The 13,743-nt window shown below is 37.1% G+C and overlaps 1 long non-coding RNA gene across 1 annotated transcript; it reads right to left on the bottom strand.

Moving 5' to 3' along the window:
- Positions 1-8,076: 8,076 nt before the first annotated feature.
- Positions 8,077-8,828, bottom strand: LOC116546827. The gene is made up of 2 exons (XR_004266853.1): positions 8,587-8,828; positions 8,077-8,319 (listed from the first exon to the last, which is right to left on the bottom strand). It is a non-coding gene; the product is annotated as an uncharacterized LOC116546827 (long non-coding RNA).
- Between the last annotated feature and the right edge of the window lie 4,915 nt (positions 8,829-13,743).

Raw genomic sequence — 13,743 nt, 5'->3', positions numbered from 1 at the left:
TAAAAACACGGCGTCCACTCACCCTCTGCACTTTCACTGGGAGCTGCAATCCTGAGCTGTTCCTAAACGGCCATCTTGGATCGTCCTCCTATTTCATTTTCTTGTCTTATTTCAATGAGTAGAACTACCAGTACAATGGTCAATAGAAATAATAATAGTGAATATTTACATTAAATTTCCTATTAGTTGTACTACTGTTTTAGTAGATAACCTTTACAGATTAAGTTCCTCCTTATACCTAACATGTTAAGAGTATCCTTTCAAGTAAAAAAGTGTCAAATTTTATTAAATAATTTTTCTGTATCCAATGATAACATTTTGTGGTTTATTCTCCTGAATCATTAGATGTGAATTAAACTGACTGATTTTAAATGTTAAGCCGTCTTTGCATTCATTGAATAACTACACTTGTTTAATATATTATCCTTCAAATGTAATACTGGATTCAATTATTGTGTATAGGATTTTTATATCTATGTTAATTAGGAATACTGATGTATAATTTTTCTTTTTTAATAGTTTTGTCATATTTTGATATGGTTATGTGAGACATACAGAATAAGTCAAAATATATTCTTCCTATTTTCTGAAAGTTTGTGTAGAACTGGTATTTCTTTCTTAAATACTTAGCAGATTTTTTTTATTTCTTTGTTTTGTTTTGGCTTGAGTGACTCTTTGAAGATTGGTAATTACAAGTATTATCTCATAACTCCATCTCAGTTTTTTTTAATGTTCTTTTTTCTCTGTTTTAATTTCCGTTTCTATTGATCTGTCTTTAAGCTCACTCAGTTTCTCCTGCTGTTCTTCTGGCCTGGTATTGTTCATCTAATGATTGTCTAATTTTAAATATTACTTAAAATTATTTATATTTATTTGACAAAAATAGTATATATTTATGGTACACAAACATGATGTTTTGATATATGTATGCATTGTGGAATGGCTAAATCATGCTAATTAACATGCATTAATTTAAAATATTTTATAATACCTATTTTATTATTAGTACTTTCATTTCTCTGTTGAAATTATCAAGTTTTTCATCCATTAGATCTATGTTTTGCTCTAATTTTAAGAGACACTTTTAGTAGTGATTTTACAGTCATTTTTGGGTTATCTATATTCTCATCATATAGATTTTGTTTTTTCTTTGCACAGAAGTTACATTTTCCTTATTTTTGCCTTGAATTGTAACTTTTTTGTTGTGTTTAAAAACCATGGAGATGCGTACACACTTCGGCAGCACATATACTAAGAAGATTAGCATGGCCCCTGCGCAAGAATGATGCAAATTCATGAAGCGTTCCGTTTTCAAAAAAGAAAAAAATAATAAAAATAAAAACCATAGGGACTGAAGTAAATATTATTTCTTCCAGAAAGGGCACATCTTTTCTTCTTATCAGGCAGTTAGAATGAAAATGGGAGGCTTTTTGCTTTGATCCAATAAGGAATTTAACAAGATTGTGGCTGATTTGCAAATCTAGTTAGTTTCAGATTGAATTTGTTTTCAAGATTTCTTGAGTGTGAAATCTTATCTATATATATATAAGAGGCCCTTCCTTCTTGCAGACTTTGGCTCTCTGTTCACTTTTCAGCCTTGCCTCCAGCTTCCCAAATGCTTCTGCAAGACACTGAGCAAAAGTGTATGAGAATTGGTGGCAGGAAGGCTCTGCTATCTCTGCATTTGGGGTTTCTAAGGTTCTATTCCATTATGCCAGCTCATATGGCTGTTAAAAGTTTAACTGTTTTTTTTTCCCATACCCCCAGCAGATTATTTCTGGCTAAATTCAGAAAGTGGTCCCAGGATGAAAGCAGTTCATAGTCTTTGTTCACCCAAGAAGGGCCTGTCCCTCTTTGGAAGTCTTTAATTCTTTGCATTGATAGCCCTCCAATGTGTTAAAAAATATTAATTTTTACTTTGTTTTTTTCCTAGTGTTCTGGTGAGAGCAATAATCTGTCAACAGTCGATGCCTTACTTTACTTGAAGTAAAACTCTGCAATTCAATTGTTGGGGAAGAAAGGAATCATGTGATGTTTGCATCACAGAATTTTAGAGCATATTATAATTTCACATTGTGGTATTGCACAGAGTAGACTAATGTAGTTTGGTTAAACAGAAAAGAAACTCAAGAAATAGATTTTAGCTTGTGATAAAGATGATTTCCCTCAAAATTTGTAAAGTGTATTTAATATAGGAGATATAAAATACCTGTTTGTTTAAAAAAAAGTTAGAGCCTTTGCTTACCCAATACTCCAAAAAGAGATTGTATAGGAGTTCATTTGAAAAATAAAGCTACAAGAGAAAATATTTTAAAAATACAAAAGAACATACCAAGAGATGCAAAAAAAAAGAGAAAACAGGAACAGATTCTGCTTACAGCATTAGTAAACTATACCTAAGCATAAAATTAAGGAAAAATGATAAAGGAGAATAAAAATAGAATTTTTCTGTCTCAGGATTATTATAAACAAATTTAAAAGTCCAACTCCAAAGTAGGTATATTTGTAAAATAAATGATACACAAGTGTTATCACCCTTAATATATAAAAAGCTCTTATCAATCAACAAGAAAAAAGCAAATAGAAAAATACCCTAACAGGTAATTCACAAAGACATAACAATGGCTTACAAATATGTTTTTAAAATTTACATTATTCGTAATCAAAGCTGACTCTTTTTTTAAATATATATTTTTTATTGTATTTTAGGTTCTGGGGTACATGTGCAGATCATGCAGGATTGTTGCATAGGTACATACATGGTAATGTGGTTTGCTGCCTCCATCCCCCGTCACCTACATCTGGCATTTTTCCCCATGTTATCCCTCCGCAACCTCCCTATCCCCCACTGTCCCTTCCCTAGTACCCCCCCAAACAGACTCCAGTATGTGATGCTCCCCTCCCTGTGTCCATGTGTTCTTACTGTTCAACAGCCACCTATGAGTGAGAACATGCAGTGTTTGCTTTCCTGTTCTTGTGTCAGTTTGCTGAGAATGATGGTTTCCAGATTCATCCATGTCCCTACAAAGGACAAGAATTCATTATTTTTTATGGCTGCATGGTATTCCATGGTGTATATGTGCCAGATTTTCCTTGTCCAGCCTATCATTCGTGGACATTTGGGTTGGCTCCAAGTCTTTGCTATTGTAAACAGTGCCACAGTGAACATACATGTGCATGTGTCTTTATGATAGAATGATATCTAATCCTTTGGATATATACCCTCAAAACGGACTCTTATACCATTTTTTTGTTCTCTTCCTGAGGTGAGAGGGGACTCATTAATATTCTGATAGGCTCTTTTTCATTCTATGTATTTTAGATATACAAAACAATGTTTTGATATACACAGTGAAATGGTTACTGCAGTCAAACCAATGAACATATCATCATCTCACAGTTACTCTTTTTTTGTGCTAAGAGTATCTAAAATCTACTTCATTAACAAATTTCCAGAACACAATATTATTAATATATAATAAAATATTATTGTATTAATAATACAATACAATATTATACAATACAAGATCTCTAGACTTATGCATTCTTCTAACTATGTCTTTGTATCCTTTGACCTACATATAACAACTTACCTTCAACTGGATTAAAAAAAATGTACATTTTTTGCTCCATCCCCATTTGTGTTTTTGATGTCACAATTAACATATTATTTCTGTTAAGGAAATATTGTATCTATCATTATTTGTAATACTTTTGTCTTTTAACCTTTATACAAAGTTATTAGTGGTTTATACACCACCATTATGATATTATAGTATTCTGCATTTAACTATATGTTCACTTTAAGCAGTGAATTTTATACTTTTATGTATTTTTATGTTAGTAATTACTGTCCTTTCATATATGTGTGTGTGTGTGTGTGTATTTTTTTTTTTTTTGAGAGACAGTCTTGCTCTGTCACTCAGGCTGGAGTGCAGTGTTATGATCTTAGCTCACTGCAACCTCTGCCTCTCAGGTTTAAGTGATTCTTCTGCCACAACCTCCTGAGTAGCTGGGACTACAGGCATGCACCACCACGCCTGGCTAATTTTTGCGTTTTAGTAGAGGTGGGGTTTTGCCATGATGGCCGGGCTGGTCTCAAACTCCTGATATCAAGTAATCTGCCTGCCTCAGCCTCCCAAAGTGCCATGCCTGGCGTCCTTTCATTTTCACTTGAAGAACTCTCTGGCATTTCTTCTAAGGCAAGTCAATGGTGATGAACTTCCTCAGCATTTGTTTTTCTGGGAAAGTCTTTATTCCTCCTTTGCTTCTGAAAGACAGCTTTGGCAGATATAGTTCTTGTCTGGCAGTATTTTTTTCTTTCAGCACTTTAAACATACCATCTCATTTCCAATGATAGTCTAATAGACTTTCCCTTGTATGTGACATGTTTCTTCTCTTGCTACTTGCAAGATTCTCTCTTTGACACTGACTTTGGAAAAGTTTATTGTAATGTATTTTGGTAAAGATCTCTTTGAGCTGAATCTATTTAGGGACTTTGGGGATTCATAGATCTGGATTTTCATATCTCTCCCAAGATTTGGGAAGTTTTCAACCTTTGTTTCCTTAAGCTTTCACTTCTTCTCTCTCTACTCTATTTTGGAATCTCATAATGCATATATTTATTTGCATAAGGGCATCCAAAGTCTTTAGGGTTTATTTCTTTATTTCATCCCATAGGGTTTATTTCTTTTCATCTTTTTCATTCTTTTATCTGCTCTGACTAGATAATCTCAAAATATCTGTCTTCAAGTTCACAGTTTCTTCTGTTTGCTTTAGTCTGTGGTTGAAGTTCTCTATTGCATTTCTGATTACATTCATTGTATTCTTCAGCTCCAGGATTTCTGCTTGGCAGCTTTTTAAAGGATTTCTATCTCTTTGTTGAATTTTTAGTTTTGTTTGCATATTTTTTCCTGATTTCATCTATTTGTGTTCTCTATATCTTGCTGAATTTCTTCTAAACAATTATTTAAATTTCTTTTCAGGCAATTTGTAAATCTTGATTTCTTGGGGTTTGTTACTGTGTTCCTTTTGTGGTGACAGGTTTTTTTTTTTAATGCTTCTTACAGCCTTGCATTGATGTCTGCATATTTGATGGAACAGTCACCTCTTTCAAATTTTAGAGACTGGCTTTGGTAGGAATAGATTTTCATCTGCAGCTAAGTGCAAGACTGCAAGCTGGGTGGGGTGTGGTGGCTTTGTTTCCAGAGGGGGTGCAGGTGTAGTCTCTATATATTCCCGCACCACCCCCTACCTTGTAGGTGTAGGTCAGCATTGATAATGGTAACAATAACAGTGTGGGCTGTTGGAGTCTTCAATGTAAAGGTTGTTGTGGTCCTTCTGTTCTCCTATTTCTCACAGGGGAGAGTCCTAGTTGAGGGCACCCCTCTTGATGCTGGGTCTGGTGTGGGCTTCAGGAAGCTGCAGTGGTTTCAGGTGAACAGGTGCTCAGAACATGTGTGGCACCTGGATCTTGGGATACTGGTGCATTCAAAGAGACATAGGCTTATGCAGATCACCTACAGAGCTGGGATCTGGGACTTTGGGGTGTGCATCTTAAGCCCAGAGAAAGAAGATATAGCAGTAGCTCAGACAGTAGGGGCAGGGTGAAGCAGTGGTATGGCCCCAGGGATAAAGGGGTGCTGTGATGACTTAGGTCCCATGGTATGGGGTAGTACAGCAAAGACTCTAGTTCCTGGGAAAGAAGGGTACTGTGGTATCTCACGCCCTGGTAGTGGAGGTGGGTTGGGGTGCTGTGGCAGTTAAGACCCCAGAATCAGGTACAGCGGTAACAGGGGTCCCATGGGGTAGGGTCCAGCAGTGACTTGAGCTCACAGAGATGGAGTGGTTCTCCAGCAACTTGGGCCTAGAGATAGTGGGGTGCTGGTTGTTCCAGGCTTCAGGTGGTAAGGTGAAATAATAGCAAGACCCCAGAAATGGAGAGGTATTATGGCTACTCAGGCAATCAGGGGTGGGACACAACATTGGCTACTGGAGGGAGTACAGGCAGCTCCCTTAGTTGGGCTCAGCACTGGCAAAAACTACAGGGTGTTGAAGCCTGCAGGTGTCTGAGTCATGATGAGGGTCACTGGGGTCCTCCTGCTTACCCTTTCCCCTCGGAAGAAATCCCTTCTGTCTCTGAGCTGATCCCAACTGAAGAATGGAGTAGTGCAAGCAAGGTGTTTTCTATACAGCCATCTTTGGTGTTTATGCTTCACTGAGTTTCTGCTGCCTTTTAGCTATACTCTGGAGCTCTCTCTTAGCAATTTCATTGGCATATAGTTATTATTTGTTTTTGTGGGGGAGATGAAAACTGGCACCTTCTAGTCTGCCATTTTGCTGGTGCTACTCTCTAATAGGCTTTTAAATGATAAATTAAACATGAGTTAAAGCTTAGTCAAGGAATGAGTTGCCTACAATGAAGTATTTTTGAGTTTTTTAAATAACCGAGTCGTCTTTGGTTATTCGTTTGGTATTTTTCTTTAGCTCACATTCTTCCGTCCTGCACACCTTTCTTAAAGTCTGACATTCATGAAATCTCCTGAGCATCAGTGCACCTGCTGTCCACCATTACACATTGATGACAATGCTCAAACATAATTTTCCAAATCCCCAGACCCTCAGGGTGCCTGAGAGATACTGCAATTCCTTCAGTTTTCACCAAATCAAAGCTGTGCTGTGTTGTGGGCACAGAGAAGGGGCCTGAACCCTCCCTTCTCTGTATCACACCTTATCACCTGGGTAACACCATGTGCCTTTGTTTCTTTGGGGAAATAGCTCCTTTACCTCTTTCCTATAATCCCATCTATTCCAAGGTATGAGGCCAGAAACCAAGACAAAGTTATGCCTTATTCCAATTAACCCAATTACAGTTATACCCAATTATCCCATTTAAAGAGCACCCTGCCAAGCAATGTTCATCTGAACTATTTCTTGTTCCACATACAATGAATGTAGACAAATGGATGCCTAAGCTATTGATCCACTCCTTATCTTCCATGTCCAGATATAAAGTAATCTCTTTAATGATCATCTACACTACCCAACAACATATTCATAGGCTGAGTTAGGAATTAACCATGCTCCATTCCCTTATGTCTTTCTGAAAATCATCTTCAAAGGTGGTGAGAGCTCTCTACTTCAACATTTACTGTACTGCTAACACTTGTTTGATCTTACCAAAACCAATTTGTTAATAGCCTTCATTTTCTTTCTCCCTGTAAGTCACTATCTTTACCTATATTCCAAAGACACAATGAAGCACAGCTAATTTACTGTAGTCAATCTATAGTGAAACAAGTTGCAAAAAGCCCAAAAATAAGCATTATGAAATCTTAAAACTCTAAGCCAACAAATTAACTAAAGAGGCAAAAGCATCCGTAAGAAAGAGAACTGACCTTCAGAGCTTTTGTCCCTTGGGGAATATTAATTTTACCTTTTCTGTTAAAATGATGGCAGCCAGGCTGGGAACTTAGGCTAGATTATTTATTTAATGTGACAGCCCCTCCTCTCCTTTCTCTCTCTCCAACCCTTTCCCCATGACCTTTCCAGATTTTTCAAGTTAAAAAAATTTTTTTTTATTATTAAACCTCATAAAACTCAGAATTAGGTGAATAGGTACTGAAATCTTGAGTTACCCTTTGTTGCTCTTTGTTTAAAAAATTTTAAAAATATTTCCCAGATGATCTTTACCTATGGACATTAATGGCAGCAATTGTAACCTTTAAAAGATGTTAAATAATCTCACTGATGTTCAGAAAAAACAGAAGTTCTGTAGTTCCAACTGCCTGTGTGGCAGAAGGAAAACTAAATTCTTGAAAAAGGCCTGTTGATTACAGCTTTCTCTTGTTAAAAGAGTGATTGCTCAATGGGAAATGGAAGATCACAAATCTTCCACTTTTGAAACTAAATGATAATAGAGTTTTAATACCCTAACAAAAATAAAACCTCCTCCTGAGTGAGCTACTCAAACCCTGCATTGCTTGAATAATGTGTTCAGTTAAGTAGGGAGGCCTGCAATGTAGTAATTTCTCTAAGGAGGCTGCAGGGAGAGGAAAGTACATTCCAGACACCTAATCATTTACAATTGAGTTTAATGAGGTAGTAATTTACAGCTTTGGGGGTGGAAGTATGGAAAGGTCCCTGCCAGGAACTAGACAGACTCTTTAAAATCCTGGAGTTTAACGAAGGCATTGGAGGGTGGTTTCATACAGCCCAACTTGTGTAATTCCATCTGCTCAGTGCTTGGACAGGAAGTAAATGATGGGGCACTTGGGACCTACATCTGGAAACAACATGTTTCAGAGGATTTTATAAATCCTGCAGTAAAAGGAGAAGAAGAAGAGAGAAAAAAAACAGAGGTGAAAGGGCGTAATTATGGAGGATGAGGAAGTACAACGAAGAAGGGGTTTTGCAGGTTCTTTTTGGTGTGAAGAATAACGTTTTCTAATGTCGAAGTCAGCCATTGATAATACTTGACAAAACATACTTATCAAGCCTGATATGAAAACAAAAGACACTGAAGCTTCCTTTTTGGACAGGATTTGGATGAAGGCTACAAAGTAGTTCAGGAACTACTGAACTTACCTGGAGACGCCTTTCCAGTCTTCCAGCAGTATAGCTGTTACTTTCTTTGTTGTCATGATTCCTTGGTTCATAGTATACTGGGTTAATTTTGCTTTCTGTTCACTGTTGCTTTTTAAATACAGCTAGCACATGAAAGGACTTTGCCTTAAAGAGACAGAAAAGACTCAAGGCACAATGACATGTTGTAAGGGTAAAAAGTAGCTGCTAGACTGGCCTTTATATTATATGCCAATGATTGACATAAATTGGGATTTGTTTCTTTGTTTCTTCTCACTTAGGCTGAATGTTCTTCATATGCCACTTTATGTTACCCCTATTTCAACTCTCCCAAGAGTAAGTCTCATCCTCCCCAATTTCCAAATCATCAAATACATTCTCCTGTTCATGACCAAGGGTTCTCATTCTTTCCTCCTCTTGTTGTTTCTGAATATTGGAAAGAAATGATGTTAGATCAAAGAGAATAGAGAGGAACCATTACATTTCTTGTCATTAAAGAACATGGATCTAGGTTAAAATTTGTCACTTTGTCAGGGCATGATAAAATATTTTAGAAGGAAATATTGGGTGACTATGTCCCAGGCAGGTAAGTGGTACTGGCAAGAGAAATCAGATGCATTCACAGTGAGCCATGTTACTTATTGGGATCTCTATCATATTCACAATTCTAATCGTTTATAATAATGTTTGAACATTTACTCTGTGTAAGGTGGTTTGCATACATTATCTGATTTAATTCTTTCAGTAACCGTATGAAACACATTATACTTTTATCTCATTTTTGCAGATGAGCAGTCAGGTTCATGGAAGATAATACAGGTGCATAGAAGATAATAGCTTAAGGTCACTAGGACAGTAGGTAGAATGGAGAATTCAAACTCATCTTTTTGCTTATATATAACTCATATATTATAAGAATTAAGCCTACAGTATTGCCTTGAGTTTCATATGTTTGGATATCATAGGAACTTTTTTTTTTTTTTTTTTTTTTGAGACGGAGTTTTGCTCTTGTTACCCAGGCTGGAGTGCAATGGCACGATCTCTGCTCACCGCAACCTCCGCCTCCCGGGTTCAGGCAATTCTCCTGCCCCAGCCTCCTGTGTCGCTGGGATTACAGGCACGCGCCACCATGCCCAGCTAATTTTTTGTATTTTTAGTAGAGACGGGGTTTCACCATAGGAACTTTTAAAAGATTTGGCCAGAGTGATGGTCCTAATGACATCGAGGAAACACTTTCAATTCGTCTCAAAAGCAGAAATTTCTATTTTTAAAGTATGTCATATGGTACTTAGACTACTGAGTACAGAAAAAAAGCCTTTTATTTTGTTTCATACTTTTTTAAACCATAGACCTTAAATCTAGCTCAAAGAAAAAGAGAAATTGATTTTCAAATGCTTTGTTTTCTTATTTTCCAGAGAAGGAACTGTTTTTCATGTCCTATATTTGAATACATTCTTTTGCTGATTAAAAATCATAAACAAGTTTTTTAGTTTCTCAAGATGTATAGTCTATCTTTTGAAAGTCTGGGAAAAATATCTACACTGGAATAATAATAATTCTTTGCAAAGCTATGTATGTCTATCCACAATAAGAAACACGTTACAAGGTGTTTAGTTACGGTTCCAATCCACATGAACTGGGAAGGACTTTCAAGTTAAATAAATCTTCACATGTGTGACAAAAACAAGCGCCAATATATTACACTATGGTTAATACCAGCAAGGAAATCTGAGAAGAGAAGTGCTAATAAGAGTGGAAAAAATTGGTAAGTTTTAATATTAAGTTCTCATTTCTTTCTTTTTCTGGTCTGCAGAATTAACAGCCTGATTATTGTAATTTCGCTGGGTACTGCTAGTTTATTTCCAGTTTTGAGAATATTCCACTGCTAATCTTAGAAAAACCAGTCTCTAGCTTGGAAAAAGCATATTTAGTTACACACAAAACTGTTTTCTTTCTTTAAAAGATCACAGAACTAATAAAGTAAGTAATCTCCAATCTTCTGGACCAGTGAATAGAAGCTTGCATTAGATTGCTGACATCAGGTGTTACTTTCTCAATGCCAGAGTTGTGATATATATTACCTCTCAAATACATCTGGCATGAATCAAGCATATAAAAATTAAGTCCATTATTGATTTTTTTATTCTTTAGAGAAGTACTCTAGTGTCCCATTTATCCAGCATGATTGGGAATTGAGATCTTTTATTAAATGGATATTTATCCAAAATTTTTACCTTCTCAATTCCAGTTTTAAACACTTGTGACCAGATTCTATGGGTATCTTGCTGGAATATATGCATTATCTGTCTGTCTTCTTAAAAAGAAGATGGTGAATACAAGTTTGTCTTATCTTTACAACCTCAGATCTTTGTTCTGAATGACATTGACTTGTGTTACCCTGTATTCTGCTGCATTGTAGAATCACTGCTGGTGTGTAAAAGGCTATTGAGATGTGAAGAGCTGTGTTAAGGGTGAACGAAACTAGACCAGGTCATTTCAGTTCTTGCAAAGGCCTTTGGAAATTGTGTGCGTATGTGTGTGGGTGTGTGCTCTCTCTCGTTCTTTCTCATAGTTGGTAGCTTCTAAGTCTCTGTGGCTGGAATACCTCACCCTAAAACTTATGGCTCTGAGAGAAGCTGCTAAGCTCTGCCTGGCTAAGCTGGGACTTTGTGACATCTGTTTAGGTCATTTGGAGGCTGTGGTTGTTCCATTTCTCATTCTGGATTGTGTAGTAGGTATCTGAGACTGCCAGATTACTCACCTCTGAGTAAGCAGGCAATGTCTAATGTTATGCTTATTTTGCAAAATATTAAACAATTTCACACTCCCCATCCCAAATCCTTTCTTTTTATTCTATTGTGGACTTTACTAATGATACTACTACTTTCAGTCACCCCCATCAGAGGCCCAGGCTGTAGCATGGACCTTTGGGGCACGTGATTTTAAAGCCCAATATATCTGAGTTTGAATTTCTTTTCCCCAACTTGACAGTTGCATGATCTTAGCCATGTTAATTCATTCTCTCACTCATTTAACAGATATTTATTGGGTACCTGTTGTGTACCAAGGAACATTCTGGGCTCTTGGGATAGAGTGCATGGAATGTACAGCCTAGTTAGTTGACAACAAATGAGCAAATAAATATATGGGTGTCAAATGGTGGTAGTGCAGGGGGTGTGTGGAATAGAGTGTAAGTGATTGAAATGAACTGAAGATGTTTATGAAAGCTGCTTCAGCAGAGTGGTTGGGAGGAAAGCCTGATAGGAATGCACCCAAGAGAGGATGGGAAGAGCAGAATTGGAGCCGCCATGGATAGGCAAGCTTTTATAGATGTTTTGTAGTAAAGAAAGGCAGAGATATGTAATGGTAGCTGGGGTAAATGAGGGTTTTAAGACCTAGCATTTTTGTAGGCTGGTATGAATGACTGAGTAGAGAAAGGGAATTGAAGATACAGGAGAGAGAGGAAACAATTGTTGAAGCAATGTTGTTCTTGAGTTGGCAAGACGGATGAGATCTACTGCACAAGTGAAGGGTGTGGCCTCAGCTCAGAGGCCAACAGGTCATCCACGGCCCTAGACTGCTAAGAACAAGGCACGCATACCAATGTGTCAGTAGATGTGGTAGCTGGTGCATGTCAATGCCTATTCTGGTTGCTTCTGTTTTCTCAGTGAAAAAGGAAGCAGGGTTATCATCTGAAACAGAGCACAGGGCCCATGCATGGGATATTTTTTCTTTAATTTTTTTTTTTTTTTTTTTTTTTTTTTTTAAGGAGACAATGTCTTGCTCTGTTGCCCAGGCTGGAGAGCAGTGGTCCAGTCAGTGCACTGCAGGCTTGAACTCCTCAGCTCGATTGATCCTCCTGCCCTCAACCTCCCGAGTAGCTCAGGCTACAGGCATGCACCACTATACTTGGCTAATTTTAAAATTTCTTTGTAGAGACAGGGTCTTGCCATGTTGCTCAGGCTGGTCTTGATTTGAACTCCTAGCCTCAAGTGATCCTTACACTTCAGCCTCCCAAAGTGCTGGGATTATAGGCATGAGCTACTGTGCCAGGCCAACATGGGATATGTGAGGAGAGAAAAAAGGTATGACTGGTCATCTTAGAAATTGAGTGAATGCACTGAAAAAATATAGTTGAATTGCCAGGAGGCTCTAAGTGCCCATTTGAGATGCATGATCATCAATGTAAAACTTGGTCAGTTTCTTTTTATGGAGCACACTTCCCCTATTTTTCTGCCTTTTATGAAGGATTATCATATTGTCATTCCCTCTGGATATTTTTGCCTCCATCCTCTCCTGCCATTCATGCTTCTCAATTTCTTTGCCCTGTTCCTTCATTCCTAGGAAAGAAATCACTGGCTTTCCCTGTTGACTTTCTGGAACATCTTACACACATCTTTATTATAACACTCTTAAATAAACTGTAATAATTTCTTTACATTTCTGCTTTTATCCTTACCCTCATCGTGCATGAATTTCTATTTCAGGTCCCTAGTACAATATCTTCACATTATCAATGTTTAGGTAAATGTTACCTGCTATTTCTGTATATACAGTTCTTATAGATGGCTTCTTTCTGGTATTCAAAGATTAAAAATCAAATCACCCTTCCCTTTGTGTCTCTAGATACTGGCTAGCAGTGATTTTTCTTTGATTTTGTTTTGGAGATTCCATTTATTTACAAAGTGTTTGTTGTTTTTCTTCTGGTGTCTAAATAACGGAGAACATTTCTTGGCTCCACTTTAATAAGACAAAGTTAAAAAAATATATTTTCTAACAAATGTTTCCCTTTCAGACAAAGGCAAATTACAGAAAACATTTCTAGGTCAATCAAGGCAACCGAGAAAGTTCGATTTTGACCACAGCTGAGGCAATTTGCTGTGGGGATGGCTGGAGGCACACAGAGGTTCCTGAAGCCAGCTGGGGGGCTGTAATGGATTTCAGATGTGCCTGAATAATGCTGAAGATAAATGTCCCAGAGTTAGGTTATTGGAGAGTATTTTAGCTGTTTCTAATAAAATTTTCTTTAAAATTCCAAGATATTTTTTCTACAGATGCATATAATAATTTTATACTGATCTAATGGGCCTGAGTAGAAACTACAAACTTCCTATTTCTCCCTAATTATGAAGGGAATACATAGTCTTAGTAGAAAAATAC

The sequence above is a fragment of the Sapajus apella genome, unplaced genomic scaffold, assembly GCF_009761245.1.
Source record: "Sapajus apella isolate SASKATOON/1434 unplaced genomic scaffold, GSC_monkey_1.0 scaffold1463, whole genome shotgun sequence".
In the NCBI taxonomy this organism is placed as follows: Eukaryota; Metazoa; Chordata; class Mammalia; order Primates; family Cebidae; genus Sapajus; species Sapajus apella.
This window is presented reverse-complemented; position numbering and strand designations above follow the sequence as displayed.